We start from the raw sequence: 8,038 nt of genomic DNA on the forward strand, positions 1-8,038 counted from the left end.
AACCTTAAATTTATAATACTTTATTTATTATACCTTTTTTCAACAAAACTTGACTTTCTGCTTGCAGTCACACCCTTTTTCCTCACTTAAGGATCTTTCTTGAATATTTGAAATTTATTTGTAATATTTTTTTTTCACATTTTATCAGTGTCTATAATTAAATCCATTGCTCATTTCACAACAGTTAATTATTGTCGTATTCTTCCAAAGTTTACGCTTTGAAAATTGTGACCAAAATCTCCATCTTCAGTAACACATGAAATGTAATCGAGCGATGGTCACTTAAACAAGATGTTCCCTGATATCACGTTTTGAAGTAATCAGTAAATATGAAATAGTTTTGTTCCTTTTGGATTCCCTGACATGGAGCTGGATTATTTATTATGCACAATAGGTACAGTGCCAAGGACCTTCAAAAACTACGTGTCCATAAGAATTTTCTTTAACATTTAATCTTAGATGGCCAAAAATAATAAACATAAAAAATATGAAACACATATTTTACTATAAGTTATATGATATGTTTTTGTATATATTTATTAGTTTGTGTAGTCACATTCACATAAATATATTTAACTAAGAAGGCATTTTTATTCCATAATTTATTTCATACTAAGTCATTTTTAATATAATTGAATATATTATAGGGTATTAGTATATTATTGATAAAGATGTTAATTTGTACAGCATTTGCAAAGCTACAGCAGTGTATACTTAAAAAATCTGTAATTTATCTAACTTCTGGTTTAACTTTTTGACTGGTAGGGCCTACAAACAGAAGGTGCCTAGGCCTGGTAGTCATCTTGATCCAGCACTGTGCTGGCATATTAATGATGAAAATCATGCTGATCAGTTTCACCCCCCCCCAAAAAAAAAAAAGTCTTACCCTTTGGTTAACTCGTGACATTTCACAATCTATATGTCTAAAATTAAAATTACGCATAATTATGACCTCATTAACAGCTGCATTCTCCTTATTAACATCTTAGATATCTTCAATTTTAACAGATTACCCCTCTCTCTTTAGCACTCTATCCTTATTAAATAATGTATAAACTGAAATTTCTATCATCACAATCACCTGTATTTAACCAGACTTTAGTTACTTCCTTAAATCAGTATCTTTGACTGGTTCTATAAAAAGGCATTTACTTTATTTTTCTAAGAGAAAAATAGTATTAGTTTGGCATATTAAAATTTCGAGAAAAAACAACAGTTGTACATTTCACAAATACATCATTTACTGTGACCAAGGTTTCATTAGTTATAGCATTATCGGGTATTAGTATATGCTTAGAACTACTTCGTGATCGGTCCGGTGTGGCCAAGTGTGTTAAGCATGTCGACTCCCAGTTGCACCAAACATGCTCATCCTTTCAGCCGTGGGGGCATTATATTGTGACAGTCAATCCCACTATTCGTTGGTAAAAGAGTAGCCCAAGAGGTGGCGGTGGGTGGTGATGACTAGCTGCCTTCCCTGTAGTCTTACACTGTTAAATTAGGAACGGCTAGTGCAGATAGCCCTCGAGTAGCTTTGTGTGAAATTCAAAACAGACTTCTGTGATTTATTACGTACAACTATTTTCTTTACATTTTGTTCCTTCTACATCAAGTTTACCCTGGTTCTCATCACTGTTTAGTTATAAAGCTGCCCTTTTACCTGAGTCAATAGCCTTAGCAAACAAGCTAACTCTTACCCTATTTAAATGTAAACCATTTATTCCACAAATATTCCTTTTTCCCTGTTGAACTGGTTTCACAAGTCTAGCAGAAGTACTTATCCTTATATGTCAACCATTCAGTCATGGTGATGTATGTATAATAATATTGCCACATCCTTGACACAATTTATGGTATTTTCCTTTAAGTGCCTCTACCAATAAAGGTTTCTATTAATTAGCTTCTCTGACTCACCTTTCTATACACCATTAGCTCCTATGTCTATAATGAAGACTACAGTGTGGCCCGTAAGTCCCTACCCATCCATATATCTTGTGTATTTGTGTGCTGTCCCTCATTCTTGCTGCCTAATATTATGCGATGCCATGTTCTGCGAGACATTTTCCTCAACATCAGTTTACATTGGCCATATTTCTCTGAAAAAAAACACAAAAAAAAAACATGCGTAATTGAATATAACAATAACATATGGATCGGCCACCGTGTATAGTATTGCTGGCACCCTTTAATACAATAACATATGGATCGGCCACCGTGTATAGTATTGCTAGCACCCTTTAATACAATAACATATGGATTGGCCACCGTATATAGTATTGCTAGCACCCTTTAATACAATAACATATGGATCGGCCACCGTGTATAGTATTGCTAGCACCCTTTAATACAATAACATATGGATCGGCCACCGTGTATAGTATTGCTAGCACCCTTTAATACAATAACATATGGATCGGCCACCGTATATAGTATTGCTAGCACCCTTTAATACAATAACATATGGATCGGCCACCGTGTATAGTATTGCTAGCACCCTTTAATACAATAACATATGGATCGGCCACCGTGTATAGTATTGCTAGCACCCTTTAATACAATAACATATGGATCGGCCTCCGTGTATAGTATTGCTAGCACCCTTTAATACAATAACATATGGATCGACACACCGTATAGTATTGCTAGCACCCTTTAATACAATAACATATGGATCGCCACCGTGATATAGTATTGCTAGCACCCTTTAATACAATAACATATGGATCGCCACCGTATAGTATTGCTAGCACCCTTTAATACAATAACATATGGATCGGCCACCGTGTATAGTATTGCTAGCACCCTTTAATACAATAACATATGGATCGGCCACCGTGTATAGTATTGCTAGCACCCTTTAATATGCTACCTGCTTTGCTAGTTATGTCCTTTACCCTGCCCAAGGATAACACAGTCTGATCTTTTTTTTCAGACTGTCATACCTGCATTAACTTTGATGTTAACCTAAATTTAAAAGTGACCAGTTTGTAAGATCAGATAATGTTTTAAAATTATAGCATTTATAAATTGACAGAAGAACAGTAATCTGAGAGTGTTTTGGTTATCAGTGTTAAAGTAATCATTTGGTGTTTCTGTCACTTCATATTAGAATGTGAGGTAAAAAACAACAACCTTAAAATGTTTGATTTGTGCCACAGGTTTTGGTCTGTGAAGCAAGTTTACTAATTATATCAAGTTGGTATAGAATCTTGAATAAACATGATTAACTTCAGTTTGAAATTTGAGTAAAGTTTTAAAAATGATAAGGCTCCAGGGCTAAGTAGTGATTTACTAAGGGTATGAAAGATTTAGGTTTACATAAGTAAACCTCTTAATAAATAGTTTAAGTGGTAGTAGTTAACAGTGTTCCTTCTAATTTTCTGAGTCCATGTGCAGAAAGAAATTTTTTCATGTGTGTCAGTATCAAGACAATGTGTGCTACCAGTTTTCCTTTTAAGGGGAGGGGCTATTTTTAGACCATCAACACCATTGGATTATTGGGCAGTTTTGAAGTGTTACCAGTTTGTTATTTGGGCCTATCAATTGTCAGTATCATTAAGGTGTCAATGTTGTGACTTACTATCACTGATGATGTGTGCTGCTTAGAGGGAACAATCGTGGTAAGTGCCAGAAAAATGGAAGTTGGTAATGTACACTTATGTTTAAGGGAGGTGATAAACATAAGGGACTGTTTAAATAAGCTATATAAAGTCATCCATCAAAGTTCACATATTTTTAGATAGGTGGTAGGAGGACACCTTTTGTCACTCTAATGACTCCTACTCTTCCAGAATTTATATTTGTCCTATAGACTTACCATTCACTGCATAAGGTACAAAAACAAAGTAGGAAAGCAAATATGAATTGAAATTAAATGTATAGAAACACAGTTTAAATAGGTTATAATACAGTTTTCTAGGTCACTGGTTAGGCTTCCATTAGGATATTTATTTTAGTTTAGAGCTTCTTACCTTTGAAGAACTTTGCTGAAAAGTGTTTGGAGGAGTGGAACAGTACTGATCGTTAGTAGTGATCAGCGTGAGAAATAAACCCTGTAGCCTAAAACTTCTAATATATTCTTGTCTTCAAAATTGCAAACCCACACTCCCTGCAGGTTGGTGTTCTGTGTCGGTGCAACTTTCACATTACCCTTTGTTCAGCCCTGCATAGGAAGGTTACCAGGATGGTAATTGGGATGAAAAGGTTGTTGTATGAAGATGAATTAAAACTTCTGAAGTCACTTTCTGTTGAGGAAAAAATGAGTTAGGAAACATTTTCAGGCAGTTTTTTGTTAACAGGATGGTTGGCTTTTAGAAAAGATTCATCATTGTAATGAAAATGGGAAAATCAATGGTGGTTAAATGGTATATACTAGGGTTGCATATGTCATCATAGTAGTCAGTATGAGATGTGTCGATACTGATGTCTGGTTAAATGGTATATACTGGGGTTGCATATGTCATCATAGTAGTCTGTATGAGATGTGTAGGTATTGATGTCACAATATAATACAAAAGTTTTACCAATGGTTTGCTACAAAGTTTGAAAGTTCTGTCTTTAATTTATTATCTGTACTACTAATATTGTTTTATTTAAGTAATTTACTTTAATGTGCTTTTTTTAAATTCTTTTGTTTGATAAGTGAATCATATTTTATCAGATGATGTATTAACACAATTGTATTGCATCTTCACTATCCGATACGAGTGTCACCACACATTTAGTATATATTATTAGAATGATAAAGGTTTAACTTTATGATGGGAATTTGAGGTGAAGATTCAGTTTATTGGTATAGGTTTATTCTGTGATTATATTTATACATCATAGAGGTTCATTTAATCAGTTTTTGAAGTGGATTGATAGAATGCAATAAGCATGTGCTGTGAATCCTGAATTTATACCTGTATACATAGAGAAGGCTGGTAGGTTTTCTCCTTCTGTTTGAGGTAAATAGTCATTATGGTTGGACCAACAAAATTTGGAATTCGGTTAGCTAGTATAACGTATAGTGGTGTTTTATTGGGGTGGAGTCTGATGTGAAGAAAGGTAAAAATGTAAATGTTGTTTAGCAACTTTATGGAAGTGAAACTATTGTCATTTTTTCAGTGTTTTTGGTCATTTTTTCAACAGTTTAAATCTCTCATTATTTTCATCAAAATTGTTAACTTCATTTGAAATCTTTTATGATAAGTTATTTTGTTGAATGAAATCCAGGCCAAACTCAAGTGATTGTCTGGTTTACACAAGATCATGCAGACTGTATCTGAGAAAACAAAAGTTCATTCTATCAGTAATTAACCCATACAATTGGTGATTATCCTATTTTAGTTAGAACTGTTCAACGACTTAGTGTTGTTAAAATATAGCTTTTGGAAGTTACTAAAATTGAAATTAACTTATCTACTTGAGTAATGTCCACAGACAAATCTTTGTTTGCCATTTTTGTAAGGTACCCAATCACTTTTGATAGATGCAGTATATTGCACGAAGGTTAAACTGTAACAAATGTGATTTTGTCCAATCATTTTTATTCTAACAGAAGAAAAGAATCTTTTCATTGATCAGTGTCTTAAGCTGTCCAAACAATATGCTGCAGCTAGTGGTAGGGCAAATAGGACTAGGTTTTACCTTCAGAACTACTGAGTATGATTATGATAGGGTTATAATTTTATGGTATAGGTTAATGATTAGGGTTCATTTAGGGCATCATGTTTGATCTTCAGTTCCTTTGAAAAACATTCAAAAGAGCAAGGCCATTACAACTTGCTCTGATCATTGATGGTGCCCCTCATATAATTTGCCCCTCCTAAGAAAATGAAATATATCCTTGCTTCAAAGGTGCAAACTCATGCCTCTACTGTTTTATTTTTCCAACAGGATGGTTTGCTTTTAAGATATGATCAAAGCAATAAGTTTAAGGGAAAGCATAAATACTAGGTCTGGACCTGTTTTTGTGAAAGAGGATTTTTTAAACTTTGTTTCATGTCTAAGGTCAGATCTAAGAAGTTTGTAACTGAGATATTTGCTGAAACTGTCCACATGATCCGATACTTTGCTAAAAGTTTTTGTCATTAAAATACTTACCTTGAAACACAGGTTATAGGGGCAAGTTTTAATGGATGTAAAATAAGTATGAGGTAACAGAACATTGTTGAAGTGACCAGTAATCCAAAGAGAAGAAGAAATTGAAAGATGGCCTTTCACACTCATTCATCTGTTTAGTATTTGCATTTGGACATTGGGGCATGATGGTGAATACAATGTGTGGGGTGGATCACTGCTAAATGAATATTTGCAGTAAAATTCTTATCAGTGCTATAAGTTTGAACATCAGTTATGATTTCATTCCTTTACTTTGCATGCCCAGTTGTTTTTTTTGCCTCATTTTGTTTTCCTTTCCACAGATGATTTTGATTAGATATCTTCACTTTGCATCGGTACACACCAACAAACCACAAAGTGTAAGAAAGTGACACTTGATAGTAACCAGTATCAACTGTAGTATTGCAATCCTACTATTTGGAACAGACCTATACTTTACAAAATTGACAAAATATATGGTAGTAGTGTTTATAATGACCAGGTGGTTAGGGTGCTTGACTTGCAGTTTGTGGGTCATGGGTTCCGAATCCCTATCCTATTATACATACTTACTCTTTTAGTTGGGAGGGCATTATGGTGTGACAGTTAATCCCACTACCCTATAAATGAGTATTCCAAGAGTTGGCAGTGGATGGTCATGACTAAATGGATAGCAGTTATTCTAAATGGACTTGTTATTGTAGTTTCCGTGGCATTACTAAAAGGAAGTTATCAACATTTATATATGTAAAAACGGCTCGTTTGGGTTGAGAAAAGTTTTTACATAGAGGAGCGAACAATGTTTAGACCTTCTTTGGTCATCGTCAGGTTCACAAAGGTTCGCTCCTCTATGTAAAAAATTTTCTCAACCCAAACGAGCCGTTTTTACATACATATTTTTCTCTACAAGTGGGTGTTCTCAACATCACTGATTATTAACATTGTTTCAGTTTGTTGTTATCACCTGCATGTTCTTGGTATAGCTGTATCAAGCATCATTATTTACATTAAGCTAATATTGTGATGCTAAAAACTGTTTAATTGGGAAAATTTCATAAGATTTAGCAAGTTTATGTGTAAACATTGGCAATGAATAATAATTGTACGATTCTTTTGAAAACGTATTCCTGATACTAGTAGTCTAGTTTGCGTGGTCTAACTAATGCTTGTATTTTTGCATGTGCTTTCACCTTATTGGTTTGCCACTCCAAGTCAGTCATCTTTAATCCATCCAAGTGAAGTTTCCCGACTTTTTTGTGAACAAAGAAAATAGAAGTTTCATCAAAATTGGTTATTTTATATCTGGTGACTTTCTCACCTTCACATTTGGAATGTGAAGTAAAGTGTTAGTGGAGCACATTCATGGAAAATATGTGGTAACTTCAATTACCACAGTCAGAACTATAGAAGTTGGAACATTGTTAAAACTGTCACTCCTGTTTATAACACATGCGTATTGTTTTGGCTGCACAACACTATTGTGTGTTGATCATATAGTAAAAGGGACATAACTACATACAATACTCTTCCAAATGAAGCTTCATTCTTAAGATTGCTGTCTAGTAGAACCAAGAATTATATCTGATTTTTTACACCACAGATGGCTTCAGGGTTTTTCCAGCATGATAGTGTTATCAGTAAACTTAGAAGTCTTAATATATCGAATAATTTGCACAGAAAACAGTTACCTGGAACACTAGGCCCCTTTTAGTTATATGTTATTGTCAAACATGAAGCTAATTTCTTATCAAATTTCTAACTTTTCTCTAAGTTCTTTAAACATTCAAACCACTAATCAGTCTTGTAAGGGGCATTGTATCAAAGCTTTTTTAGAAAGCCAAGTTAAACATCAACTGATTGTTCTTATCCAAAAGCTGTAGAATGTTTATTAAATAAAAGAAACTTTGGCAAATCAAACAAGATTTTGTTTCTAAAATCATCTTGAGGACCATGA

The sequence above is a fragment of the Tachypleus tridentatus genome, chromosome 8 (genome assembly GCF_004210375.1).
Source record: "Tachypleus tridentatus isolate NWPU-2018 chromosome 8, ASM421037v1, whole genome shotgun sequence".
Taxonomy (NCBI): domain Eukaryota; kingdom Metazoa; phylum Arthropoda; class Merostomata; order Xiphosura; family Limulidae; genus Tachypleus; species Tachypleus tridentatus.